The sequence below is a fragment of the Monodelphis domestica genome, chromosome 1, assembly GCF_027887165.1.
Source record: "Monodelphis domestica isolate mMonDom1 chromosome 1, mMonDom1.pri, whole genome shotgun sequence".
Taxonomy (NCBI): domain Eukaryota; kingdom Metazoa; phylum Chordata; class Mammalia; order Didelphimorphia; family Didelphidae; genus Monodelphis; species Monodelphis domestica.
In genome coordinates, this window is record NC_077227.1 from 69,776,039 (window position 1) to 69,791,183 (window position 15,145).

Below are 15,145 nucleotides of genomic sequence, written 5' to 3' on the forward strand. Positions count from 1 at the left end.
TTCCAAACAGACTTATTACCTGTCTTCTACTTAACAAAATTGTTATTTTTAAACCCATTCTAGAACTTTACGTGTATCCCTATTAATAATTTCAAGTGGTTGGACTCACTCAGCATTCTAGTCTGCCAACATTCTGACTCCAAATCAGAATTGTATCTCTCCCGCTGGCTTCCCCAGAATGCCAAAAGGATTCTGTGACCAAAAAATGTTAGAACCCTGTGCTTTAAATGATTCTCGAGGCATGTTCTCAGGGTCTCTCAGTATCCTGCTTTCCCTTCTCAGGATACAGTTTGTCAGTGTACTCTTTTTCCAAATGTGATTCTGTGAATTGAGCATGCACAGTACAGCTGAATGAGCGTGTCTTGATTTCTGAATACTATCTTAATGAAACCTAATTGGTACCATATCTCACTATAATCTTTGTGCTTGTAGTCCACTAACATAACATTTTAAGGTTTTCAAAGAACAACCATACACCAAAAACATCAGAAGTGACTCACAAAATTACAAAGATCCAGCAGGACTTGAATGAAAAGATGTGAGTGCACACCCTCAACTCATTTCTTGGGGTTTTTTTCCCATTTGACCATTATCCTAGATGCATTAGTGTTGTCTGTGCAAAAGCTTGAGTATCATGCAATCAAGAGTTTTATTTTGTAATTAGCTTTATCCCTTGTTTGACTAAGAATCAATTTCCTACCCAAATCTGGGAGAGAAGAGATTTGCCCTAGAAGATGTAATTTCAGACTGCTTTCTTGTGCGTCTTCCCGTTCCCAACTTTCATTGCCCCCACCATCTGATAATTATCTTGTCCTTGTTTTGAATTTATCATATGTAATGCATACATGCATATTTCCACATCTCATTTAATAGAGTATAAACTTCAGTGTAGGGATTTTTCATTTGTATTCTCAATCCAATTCATTGCCTAGTTTAATAAATCTTGTTAATTAATTATATACCTCTTTCCTAGCCTGATAAATGAAATTCTTTTAACAAGATAAATGAGCATTTTATTCCATGATGAGAGGGTGAACATAAAATTTAAATATTGTCAGCAGATAGAACAGAGGTGCAAATTTATAATAAGGTGTAAATGACTGATATCCCAGCCTGCCTTCAGCAAAATTCACAAAAGACAGGAGGGGCATGTAAAAAATGACTAAGTGAGGAAAAGGAAAGGAAATCTGGGAGGTTAAAAAAAAATTGCATTTGGGGCAGCTGGGTGACTCAGTGGATTGAGAGCCAGCCTGGGTTCAAATGTGGTCTCAGACTCTTCCTAGCTGTGTGACCCTGGGCAAGTCACTTAACCTCCATTGCCTAGCCCTTACCACTCTTCTGCCTTAGAACCCACACACAGTATCGATTCTAAGACAGAAGGTAAAGGGTTTTTAAAAATTGCACTTGACAATTTTGCCCAAGTCCAGAATTTCCCTTTTTTGGGGGTGTGTGGGGGTGGAGAGGTGTCACCTCCCCTACTTAGGCTTTTGTATCCTTATGTAAAATGAAAGGATTGTAAAAGTCTTCAAGATCCTTCCAGTTCCATCACCTGTATTGACACAGAGACAATGATAATTGGATTCTGATGGTTTAGTTCCTTGTGTGATACAAGTCAGCTAGGGTAAGGGTGTTTTACCTTCCCTCTCCTGCTCACCACCTACTCCTTGGTGCTGGTGAAAAACAGATTTGGGGGGGAGGGAGTGACACAAAAGGCCTTTCTAAGACCCTAATTTTGCTCTGCTGCCCTTCCATAGGACTGACTGATCCTTACAATTAAAGTAAGACATTCATAGAATCACAGAATTTAAAGACTGGAACAGACCTTAGAGGGGATCTCCTCCCACCCCCTTATTGGGTGGAAATGGGAGAAATGAGCTCCAGAGAGATAAGGCGATTTGCTGAGAAAAGAGAGCTAGAAAATAATGGAGTTAAGACTGAAAACAGTTTTGAATCCTCGCTCCAGTGGTCTTCCCACGCAATCCTTATATCTACGTGGCATGGCACGCTTTAACATTTTATTTTAACGTCATGTTTTCTTTCAATTTCTTTCAAACCAAAATTTGAAGAGAATTAAGATTTCACCTGCTATTTGTCAAGTCAAATCAACAAGCATTTATTGAGCTCCTACTATATGCCAGGCACTCTGGCAAACATTGAGAATACAGGAAGCTCATAGTCTAATGGGGGAGACAAGATGCATACAGCTGTGCAAAACAGTCCCAAGTGGTAAATGAGTGCTAATCAGAGAAACAAGCATGGGGGAGGGAGAGGGAGGCTTCAAATAAGGTGGGATTGTAACTGGACAGAAGTAGGCAGGGAAGCTAGCAAGGAGAGGCAAATGAGGATGGAGAGAGCTCGGCATGGGAGATATGCCCAATCAGTCTCTGGCATGTCCTAGTATGATGAACAGCAAGGACGCTGCCTCTGGATCAAAGAATTTATTGAGAGAATAACAAACGGGTCATGGAGAAAGGGCTTTGGAAGTCAAACTGGATTTTTTGTCCTGGGGAAATAGGGAGTCCCTGGAGTTTATTGAAAGAGGGCAAGGACAGAGGTGGGGATGATGGGGTCAGACCTGTGCGTCAGGAGCATCACTTTGAGAGCTGAGTGGGCAGTGACAGGGCACCAAGACTAACCTTTGCAGGCATGAGGGGGTATAATGATTAAAATGTAGTTTCTCTGCTAGAAGTATTACATTTTTATGACGTTTATTAAAGATTAAGAGTTAAGAAAATACAAAATAAGAAAGCACATATCTAGGCCCAGAGAGCCCATTCACAACCACTCACTCTACATCCTGCCTGGTAGAGCCGCATGTGCCCAGCCTCGGAAGCCAAGAGAGCTAGAAGAAGGCGGAGTCAGTTTAAAAACAATTTCTGTTCTCCATGCAGGTGGGATTTCAGGTGAGGTTACAAAGCATTCTGGGAAGTAGCAAGGACTTGTGGGGATTGAAGTCTGGGGTTCAAATGTCCATTTTTACAGAGGTAAGAGCCCTGCCTCAAGGGGATGGCAGCGTCAAAGGAAAGAAGGGGACCTATTGAGAGAATGAAAGGAGAGAGACAGGACTTGACCATTATTTGGAGAAGAGCCATGAGCAAGAGTGAGGGTCAGGGATGGCACCTTGGTTTGCTCTCCAAGTTGTCTTGTCTCTAGGAGCTCAAAGATGGCCTTGGATGCCTCCGAAGGGACAGAAGAGAAGTGAAGAACAAGGGATATATAAGGTGAATATATGTGCATCCCCTCCTTATTATCTCTGCCATTTGCAAAAATGCATTTGGCAATTAACAGTATACTATCTCAGAACATGCCCCGTATCATGCCTTATAGTGAGAATGAGTTTGTTGCTTTGGCGTAACTGGTTCCATTTTTTAAGCTCCATTTTGTGACTGAGTCGTTAGGTAAGTCGTTTTCCTGTGATCAGGATAAGGTCGGTAATGATGTACGTGCCCTCCAAATTTGGTAAACTACTACTGGCATGTATATACCCTCCCGACCTGGTAAACATCCGTGAACAAGGTGGGATCCCCAAACCTGGTGAACAGCTGACAAATCCTTGCCAAGGAGGCTAGCCTTGACGGATCGTTTCATTTCATCAGAATCTTGGGAAATCAATCACCCCTCAGAACTTGGGTGTAACGGGCTAACATCCATGTCCAGAACTATAGGAAACCCACCAGAGACCCCCTCTCTTCAGTCTGGTCCCCACACTTGATCCTCAAGGCCAATACATCATATGCTCTTGAACGATTCCATTTCCTTGTTGCTTTTTCATGCGATTCTAGCTAATAAACTGGTGGAGGCAGAAATCCTAGATCTCATTTAGGGCTGTAAGGAAAGACTGGAGATCATCTAGCCGTACCTCCTCATTTTATAAATGGGGAAATCGAGGCTCAGAAGGGTAAAATAACTTGCCCAAGGTCACAGAGCTAGTAAGCAACAGAATTTGAACCAAGCCTATTCGATTCAAATCCAAAATCCTTTCCACTGTGTTCCCTCCCCTTTCTAACACTCATTTGAAGACCCCTTTTTAAGTTCAAATCCAACAAAGGGGATCTCAATTAAGGTAAGCACAGGCAGCCCAGATACAGTAAGGAATTTTTCCTGTACCTTTATTATGATGGATATCCATTAAACTTACTAATTCTTTACAAATGTTTTATTCATTATCTCACTTGGGTGCACTTCTGGGAGTCCTGGGCATTTCTGAGAAATGGTGGGCAGTCTTGTCTACTTCCATGTGTAAAGAAAGCATGATGCGTCACTGGGTGTTACTGGCTTTTTTTAATTGCCTTTTTGACTGATCCACTCTGAGTCATCAGAATTTCCTAGCTGCTACAGTTTTCTAAAACTGAAAGATGTTTTCTGATGTGAAACCATGTCCTGGTAGGAAGATGAATAGAAAAATAACAAAGTATCCATAATCCAATTTACGGATGAATTATGACTCAGATACACCAACTTCTTTATTTAATGAGGTTATTGAAAATGAGTCTGTTTTCTCAATTTACATCTGTATGATTCTTATGTTTAGTGGCATCCCAGTTCCATATACCCACATCTTTTATGCCAATACAGCTAACAAATTCAACAAACATTTATTGAATATCTACTTTGGACAATAGCACTGTGTTAGACACTAAAAAGAGACACTAAGTTTAGTTAAGATAGGAACCCTTTGGGGGCAACTAGGTAGCTCAGTGGATGGAGAGCCAGGCCAAGAAACAAAGCCCTGAGTTCAAATCTGTTCTCAGACACTTCTTAGCTGTGTGACCCTGGGCAAGTCACTTAACCCCCATTGCCTTTCCCTTACCATTCTGTTGCCTTAGAACCAATACACAGTATTGATTCTAAAACAAAGTATGGGTTTATGAAAAAATAATTTTAAAGCTATAGTCTCTGCCCTCTTGAAGCTTTCCACTAGAAAAAGAAATAAATAAACAAAAATCAGTGACTAATTTTACAATTCAATGACTGTGATTTCATCTCTTTCCATTGGTTCAGACAACTCATCTATGATTTCTCATCCTATAAGTCTTGTCTCTGTCCTCTCAGAATTTCACCAAGATACATGAGCTGATAAATAACTCATTAGGCTACCCAAATAATATATAAAAATCTGGACAATAATTCTCAGAAATTTGGCTTTTCTTTTTATTTTTTAAACCCTTGCCTTCTGTCTTGGAATTAATACTGTGTATTGGCTCCAAGGCAGAAGAGTGGTAAGGGCTAGGCAATGGGGGTCAAGTGACTTGCCCAGGGTCACATAGCTGGGAAGTGTCTGAGGTCAGATTTGAACCCAGGACCTCCCATCTCTGGGCCTGACTCTCAATCCAATGAGCTATCCATCTGCCCCCTAAATTTGGCTTTTCTTAACTAGAATGTTAGAATAATTTCTTCTGAGTGATGGTCATTATTTTAACTAAAGATGTCTAGGTGCATAATGTTTTTAGATAATTGTAGCAAAAGCTAAATTTCAGCATCATCCCATTCCCAAATGTATCTAAGGGTTTCCACTGAGCCTTTTAGTATTCCTATAGGAATATTCGAGGATAGCAACATGCCATTCCATGAGTCTGTCATACTTTGTTCTTGTTCTCTGTCTCCTATCTTTTTCCAATAATATATATTCTGTTAAGTTCTTTTATACCACTTCTTCATTATCAGAAATATCCTGCATTCTGCTTAAGCCCACCATATATCTCTCCTTTGCTTTTTGGGCAACTAGAGTTATTTTGATTCTTTTGGGATTGTGGTTTTCCATAATTCGTAGCCATTTAATATTACTGAGAGAATATTGTTGATGCTGAAAAGATGGTTTTGTCAGAAGGCAGCTTGGGACAGTTGATAGTGCCATTCAATTTCCCCAACACAATCCAACCTGCTCTCGTCCTCCTGTTGAATTCTGGATCTGGGTCATTGCCTACTTGAATATCTAAAATGTATGTAGTGGTGGATGAACTAGAAGAACTGACAATCCAACTGTCATAGTCGGACCATCAGCACTTTTCATTCCTTTTTTGTGGATTGTTAGGTCCTTTGAGAGGTCGAAGACCCCATTGACCCAACATTTGGGCTTTGATGCATTCAGCACAGTATTATTAGACAAAAGTACCTGGAGAACGTTGCCAGCACCGGAGGATTTTTCTTCCATTTGGGTTCTGCACAAGACCTCTTCCACGATAGTGGCAAACATCTTTGGGAAACTTCTCTCTTCTTGCTTGGCATCTCCACCTAGATATCCCTTAGAGGCACCTCCAACTCAACATGTCTAAAACAGAACTCATTCGCTTCCCCCACAAAACCTACTTACTAGACCTTCCAACTTCCCTGTGTCTGTCGGGAGCCCCACTCTTTTTCCAACTGCCCAGTTCCTCAGTATAAGAGCCACCTTTGACTCTTCACTCTCACTCAATCCTCCCATCCCTCCCCATAACCTGTGGGGAAGAGAGAAATTATAAGAAAATGCAGCAAGACAGAAGCTGGAGATGGGTCAGCTGTCAGTCAAATGAAGATTCCATTTGGATGTTACGGGGAAAAGCAGTCTGGAGCCAAACCAACACTGACTGTTTTTCTGGACTTGATTGGGGCTTTTGTGGCTGATGGTGGTGACTTTGAAGGAAGTCCACAGGTTTATCTCTGGGACTTGGGATAATTAAGCTGGAGGTGGCCTGGCTGGTTTGAAGGCAGAAGAAGAAGGACAATAGTCCATATATCTCTCTCTGACTGGCTCTGTTTCATGCTAGTGACTGAATCGCCATTTCTCTCAATATCCTCCAACTTAAGCCTCACTGTAGATAATAGGGAAGTCCCAGCCCTCATACCTTCATCCTCTATCTTGTCCTGTTTTCCCCAATAAACCCTTACTTGAGATAAAGAAGAGAAAAGAGTATTTCCTCTGAAACATCATAGCTCACCCTGAGTGACTTAGAAAGAGCCTGAAGAAGAAGGGGGAAGGGAAAACTGAAGGGAAGAAGAGAAGAGGAAGGGAGATTGGAAGAGAGAGGAAGGAAAGTATAAAAGGGAGGAGGGTAGGCAAAGGAAGATAACTAGCTGATCTATTAGTTATCTATTATCCATCAAATATGCCCCCTCAAATATCATCTATTACAAACCTCTAGTGGCCAAGCTGATTTCCATCTTCACCATCTCTCATATCCATCCTTTCTGCTCAGACTACAGCCACCAAGGTCAGTCCTCCTCATCTCTTGGCTGTTTATTGCAATTTCATTTAGTCTCTCTACATTTGGTGTCTCCCTTCTCCAATCCATCCTCCACATAACTGCCAAACTGATGTTTCTAAAGCTCAATTATGCCCATGTGTGCCCCTTGTTCAAGAAGTTTGAATGCCCCCATTTCCTCTAGGATAAAGGTACCAATTGTAGCAAAAGCTAAAGTTCAGTTCATTCATAGTGAAAATAAGTCATTCCTCCCCCTTTGGATTCACCTATCCCCTGAAGTTTATCAACATACATTTTTGTGGGTCCAAGGACTCCAGATTAAGAGCCCCTATTCTAACGTAAAATGAAAATTCCTTGTCATTTAAAGCAATTTACGATCTCTTGTATTTTCTGGTTATCTTATATCTTCTCTTCCTGGAGACTTCTTCAAAATCAATAATGCTGTACTTTAGAAATGCTATTGCCTACAATATGTATTTATCATACGCAAAAGGTAGCTGAGTGAAATGGAATGAGTACAGAGCTTGGAATCAAGAAGACCTGGGTTCAAATTCCAACTTTTATGAGTGATGAGCTTTGTGATTACTAGGCAAATCCTTTAACCTACTCTAGGTGTCTCAAGAACTCATCTTTGCATTTATCTTCTTCAGTACAATTTTTCCTTCCTTCTATATCACAGTGGTCTCAGAACCCAAATGGGGATCCACTGCCTTCAGTGATGAAAATAGTGTTATCAAAATGCTAGAACTATTTCATACAAAAAAGGAAAAGGTATTACATAGACATAAAGGTAAATAAAGGACCTAGCTTCTGCATTCAAGGTGCTAACAGGGTAAGAGGAAGACAGGATGAATATAAATCCAGAGGGTTCATATAAATCTGAGGGTTTCCAGCTTACATGGCAATGAAAATGGTAGAGCCATCCAGGAAACTAGATGTCTCAGTGGATAGAGACCAGGTCTGGAGATGGGGGTGGTCCAAGGTTCAAATTTGGCCTCACACACTTTCTGGCTGTGTGACCCTGGGAAGCTACTTAACCCCAATTTCCCAGCCCTTACCATTCTTTGGCCTTGGAACCAATACTATTATTTCTAAGACAGAAAGTAAGGGTTATTTTTTTTTTTTAGATGGCAGAGCCATTTTTAAAAAATTAAAAGAAATTAAGAAAAGGAGCCTGGGACTTTTTTCAGGGTTGGGGGAGAGGGAAAGGTAATAAAGTCAACTTTTAACAGATTGAGTTAAGGTGTCATTTAAAGTAAAATCAACAAGCTTTTTATATAGGGTCTATCATGAACCAGACTTTGCTGACAGTTGGAAATCACACCCTGACATCCTGAACAGTAGACTTAAAGATGACAAGGCTTAAAAGTCTGAGGGCATGTTCCTACTTACCCTGTAACTATGTCATGGAAAAGTGCCTGCTACTCTCATTTATGTGCCAAATGCCTGTAATTGTTGAATAAAGGGGAAACCAGTATGTTGTCAACAACCTCCATAAAAATGCCCCAAAAGGACATTATTTAATTTTCCATCAAACAGATCTCAAGCCTCCTTGGGTTTTACTTGGGGTCTTTCTAGAAGTGAAGAAGTTGGGAAGATGGAGAATCTCAGTGAAATTGCTCTCATCATTATAGGCTTTATTTAAACACACCTCTGAAACAGTCACACTCCCAGTCATTCTGGGACTGATGGAGGGTGCCAATTGTTAACATTCGCCCAGGCTCATGAAGTCCCAGAGCATCTTCATCAACATACCTTCAAACCCTTCTAAAAAGCTCTTGGTCACAGCCAACAACCTACTACGTCTCAGGACCAAATCTCTTCTCATTGGGTCCCCATGGGTTCCTCACTGGACACTTCAAGAGCTAGCCACCTGGAGAGTTTGCCTCTGGTCCCTCTTTTCCAGGAGAAAGTCTTCACCTGATTGGTTGTCTCCCAGGAAGACTTAAGACAGCAAGATGACTTAGTGTATAATAATAGAGAGTTACAAGTTCCTAGCTACAAATCAGGAAGATGAATGAGTTCAAATCTTGCTCAGACGTTTACTAACTCCATGCCACTATCCTTTCTCCACTCCAGTTTCATCTGTAAAATAGAAATAATAATGGCATCTACCTCTGTGTTGTCGTAAGCATCAAATTAGATAATACATAAAACTCTTTATAAATCTTAAAATATAAAAAATGAATGCAATTATAATTATTGTTATTATTTTTTCATTATAGAAATATAGTGAAACATAATCAATTCATCTCATTTATGGGAATTGAACTCAGGTTTTCTTAGTTCTGAGAATAGTTCCTTATCCAAAATATCATGCTGCCTCTCATTGATAATAACAAATGAAAATATTATGATGTATGTTTTGTTTTACCATATTTAAACAACTTGAAATATTAAATGCATTCTCCATTTGATAAAGAAAAAATCAAGGCTATGCTGAAAACTTTTAAAATATAAAATGTTTGAAATTTAAAAAAAAGAAATATAGTGAAAAACACATTGGTTTGGGGCTCAGAAGACCTAAATATAATTTCAGCTTAGCTACTTACTATTTGTGTGACCTGGGGAAAGTCATTTAAAATTTTCAGCCTCTCCTCCTCTGAAAAATGTGGGGATGAGACTATATAGCCTCCACAGTCTCTCCTAGTTCTCATTCTATAATACTTCACTCAATCTATTCTTTCTACTGAAACTTCTAAACTGATTTTGTTGACCTCCTTCCTGGACCTTCACTGATAGCCAGTCAACTGCCTGAGGCTCTGTTTTCACAGGATCCTTGGAAGTACTGACTTGTCCAGGACTACTCCTTTATAATGGGGACTATTATGCCTATTGCTCCATGATTTATTTCCCTTAGGTCTCCTTCAGAAGCATCCCTTTCCTACCCAAGCTAATTCCATTCATCCTCCTGCACTCAAGCATGCTAGCTCACTCTCTGTCCTTTCCAGCCTTCCACGTCCACCATAATGGCCAAAATGTGCCCTATCGATCACAGAGTCCATCAATGAAATAGAAAAAAAATCTATGGTGGCAGCTGTGCCAACCAGGCCCTCAGGTCCAAGCAGGGTATGGAAATTCAAAGCTTTTCAAAGGAGGAAAATAAAGTAAATGATTTTGTGTACAAGGTTGACTTATTTCCATTTAGTCTTTGTAAAGTTGCTATATTTTGTTTTTTTAAACATCCAAAGTGATCACTTTCCATTCAAATTGTGCTAAAACTAACAGAAGTCACTGCTAATGCTTATTCTCACCTATCCCTGAATATTTTTAATCTTCTATAAAAGCCAGAGGGGGTTGTCTTCCCCTGGGAAATATAAAAAGTTGACAGCTGCCTTGGAAATGTTAAAAGCAAATGAAATTATAGCACCATTTCCCAACCTCATCTCTTATTCTTGTTAAGTAAATGGGCCTGGAAGGACCTAATCCTATCTGCTCTAGAAACAACTTTGTTGTTTCCTAATAAATTCATCGTGAGTCAGGCAGCATGGCAGACTCAATAGGCTATTTTTGCTCCTCTATTTTTGAAGAGGACCAATGGCACTGCAGAGTGATGTTTTGACTTGTAGATGATTCCACTTACGTGAGGTAGAGTAGCCTAACATCAACCTCACTCCTTTTTTAGGAGTTCTCAAAGTCTAGTGGCAAGAAAAAAATCAGAATGTAGTCTGGGATGCAATGGGTCACCTTGGTGTCTTTAACGTCTGACCAAGTTCTGGAATCTCCAAGATGATGGCTCCAGCTGCCTTCATGGCCATTGCAACAAATTGTTCTCATCTACCCATTTGACCAGGGAAAGTTTTCACATTTGGAGTACACGATCCCCTAGACCACCAGCAGGTTTAAAGTCTGTTGGCTACCCTCAACCTGGTTTAGCCCTTCTGTGGAGAAACACCCCTGGCGTGTGACCACTGCACAAGCTACAGTTTCTTGGAGCCACAGGTACACCAAAGCCAGTCCTGGAAAAGCCTGATACCAGAGATGCTTAGTCCTCCCCATAGACTCCCAAGAGAATGCTGGCCTTGGAGTAAAGACCTGGGTTCCATTTCTACCTCTCATTCTGACCACTGGACACCTCTGGACAAGATTCTCTACCTCTTTGTTTCTGAGAAGATTCTGTAAAATATATCTTCTAAATTAAGAGAGGAAAGGTATCAGAATAGAGACAGGAACCAGACCTGGTATAGAGAACTCCCAGCTGAGGAAATTCCGATGCACCATCTCTATTACTTTGATAATCAGCCAAATTATCTAGAACCCTGAGAGCTTAATTAAGTGATGTATCAGAGATCACATAGCTAGTATATATCAGATGCAAGACTTGAACTGAGGTCTTCCTGGCTTTGAGACTCTCAATCTCCTAAGCCATGTTACCTTTCAGAGTTCTCCATTCTGAAGAAATCACAGATCCCCTTGTGAATGGGGGAGGATGTTCATCTCACTCCATGCTAAGAAGAAGGGTCCATTTTCAGTTTCCAAAACCCTTTTACCTTCAGGGTGTAATAATTAAAAGCATACAAACCATAAAGGGAATTACTATTGGAAGAGGAGAGGGCATGCAATTAAGCTGCTATTGAGTGAATCTGGGAATAGATGGAGATTCTGGAGTTGAATTTCCCTCAAAAGAAACAAAGATTTCAATTTTCTGCACATTTACAGGAGTCCAATGAAGTTTATCATTCCAAGGACCAAGCATTCGAGATATTTTCAGTAAAACTGTCATCTCTGTCTGAGTCCAGTCTTAATCATTGTTCAGTTATGTAGTCATAGGTAGCTACTGCTATAGTTTTTAGAATTCCAATCAAATCAATAAGTGTGATGAAGACCTAACTCTACACAAAATTCTATGTGAAGAAGCAGCTAGATAGCATAGAGGATAGAACATCAAGCCTAAAGTCAGGAAGACCTGGGTTCAAATCTGGCCTCAGATATTTCCTAGCTGTACATGACCCTGGGCAAGTCACTTAACCCTGCTTGTCTAGCCCTTGCCCTTCTGTCCTAGAGTTGTTATAATGGCAGAAAGTAGGGTTTCCTTTTCTTTAATCTTTTTTAAAAATCAATGTGAGCTCCTAATGCTACAAAAAAAGAACTTGAAATTTAGTAAAGAAGATAATATTTATACTAGGCTTTTATAATTTATATATTATAACATTATATATATAATATAGTTATACATATATTATAATTTATAATATGCTAATTTAATTCAGTTTACTTATTAGGTGCCCACTTTGTGCCAGACAAGGAAGTAGGCAGAATGTTATCAAATGGAGGTAGGGGAAAGGAAGGGGGCAAATAACAGGTATAAAACTTCCTGGTAAAACTGAATCAGACAAAAAGGTAATTGGGAAATAATTGTCAAAATACTAAAAATACCAATCAACAAAGATGATGTCAATTTGTGGTTTTCTAAAACCATATGCCATTTTTATTTGAGTCTGATACCACTGATAGAATGGATATTGGTTGTAAGAGTCAGGAAGAACTGGTTTAAAATCCCAGCTTTGACTTCCTGCCTGTGTGACTTCAGCAAAAGTTGTTTGAATCTTCAGTGCCCATAAGGTTCCAGCCTAGCCCCCATAGTCATCACCCAGAGAAGCAATCTCTTTGGAGATGATGGGGGAAAGAGAAGAGGAACTGCTTTTGCAGGAGCTACAGCCCCTGTCTCTTCAATAGGAAAAGAAAGATCACCACAGAGTTCTGAGCACTGTCAAATGGTTCAATGGCTTTGCCACTGAACCTCAAGGACCATGGGAATTTTCCAACTGACTTGCAGCTGAAAACTCCAGCATACTGTCTTCTTCTTAGGATGTGAAATCCTTGAGCATAAAGTTATCTTGCTTTCTATTTATGTACTTGGCTCTTAGCACAGAACTTTATAATAATAAGTTTTTAATTAATTAATTAATGGTTTTTTATTCATTCATTTGTTCATTCATTCATTCATTCAAATAATCCCTTGGAATTTATCTAACAAGTTAAAGTCAAGTCAAGTCAGCAGGCATTTAGAAAGGACCTACTATCCTAAGCACTGGAGGTTCAAAAGCAAGATGGTTCTTACCCTCAAAGAGCTGACAAATAGAGAAGAAAACATGAAATATACTTACAGGATAAATCAGAGCTAAACTCAGACAGAAAGCATTTGATCAATATGTGATAGTGACAAAATCATTAATCCTTTAGAGTATTCCTGTAATGGACTTAACACAGGAAATACAAAAAAATGGACTACACAATTCCTGCTCTGAAAGAGCTTATAATTTAATGAAAGGGCTCATGGGAACAAGTTATGTGATGTGATATGGTTAAAGGAAGGTCCAGACCAAGAAATCTAGGAAATTTTGAAGAAGGAGAGATTATTTCTGGGTAGGAGGGTGATAAGAAAAAAAAATCCCATCTTCTGAACCTGGACTTCAATGAATTGATGTAATACAAGAATCGCTAAAGTAACGATAAAGACAAAAATACAAGAAATTGAATGAAATGTGCATTTATTAAGCGCCACCATGGTAGGTGATAGGTATACCAAAACAACAAATAAAGCAGTCCTTGACCTGAGGAGTGTAAGGTTCTGTGGGATGTTACTAAATAGCATATAATCAATAAATAGCCAAGTGAGTAGATTTAGGGAATGAATGCTCTGAGTTAGTGGAAAGAGGACTCTAGGAAGATTCTTCCAGCAGAACCGTGATGACATGAAAGAGAAGTAAGCCTTGGAGATCTTAGGATGGATAGCCATTTGGTAACTTGGAAATCCTGAATCATGCATGAATATTCAGTGGCTGCTTCTAAGGTTGGCTAACCCAGGAGTGGAGGGGAGACTCTTTGGTTGGCTTTCAAAGCATTCAAAAAGAAGTCAGCTTCAGTTATTTCTCTTTTTCATTCCTTGCCTCAATGACACCTGTTCACTGATGATGTAAAAGTGTCCAGGGAGAGAGAATACACAAGGGCAAGGGCTGTGAGGGTTCTTTCCCTACTGAAGCCATTTTTACACACCAAAAAAATGGAGACTGAGATTTTCATTAATTCTTTTTCATTTTGCTTCAGGAAGTGGAATCTCTTGACTTGCTCAGAAGAATGAACCACACACAGGAGGCCAAGTGTTGCCACTAGCCCAGCTGAGGATGTTGCCCTGAAGAATAAGGGATGATCTTTGAAATTGACCTTTAGAACTCCAGTCCAAAAGAACTTACTTGGCAGTCATCCCACAATCTGGGTATGAACTTGTTGAAACCAATACTGTGCAAGAATTAAGCTAAATTTTGAGGTTAATCCCCACCACTACCATCTAGAGACCAAGATGGTGGAGAGAGGATTAGGTTCCCAAGATATTAGGGGAAATATCCGTATGTTTGTTCTCACTTTATTTGAAGTAAATATCCTCTTGGAAAAAAGATGATGTTAAGTGATCAAAAAGAAACATAGTTGGGGACAGCTGGGTGACCCAGTGGATTAAGAGTCAGACCTGGAGACAGGAGGTCCTAGGTTCAAATCTGGCCCCAGACACTTCCCAGCCATGTGACCCTGGGCAAGTCACTTGACCCCCATTGCTTAGCCCTTACCGCTCTTCTGTCTTTGAACCAATACCCAGTATTGATTCTAAGACAGAAGGTAAGGGTTAAAAAAAAAGAGAAAGTAATAGGGTGTCAGTCATTGGTCCCTAAAAATGGAGGGAACATAGCCAGTGGAGACTTGAACAAATAGCAAAGAAAATAGAGGTCCCCAAACTCCTCAGGGTACCTGAGAACCCTGAGGGGGAGATATAGCCTGCCTGGCTTAGAGAAAAAAAAGAGATTATTTGTTATATGAGGATAAGTAAAAAAATCAGAAATAAATGATTGTTGTTGCTTTGGCTATGGAACCCCCAATAAGAAGAGACAGATAGGATAAGCAGAATTTTGCCTTTCTTTATATCTCCAGCACTTAGTAAATCTGTGGTACTTCTTATGGCAGCCAGGAGGTACATT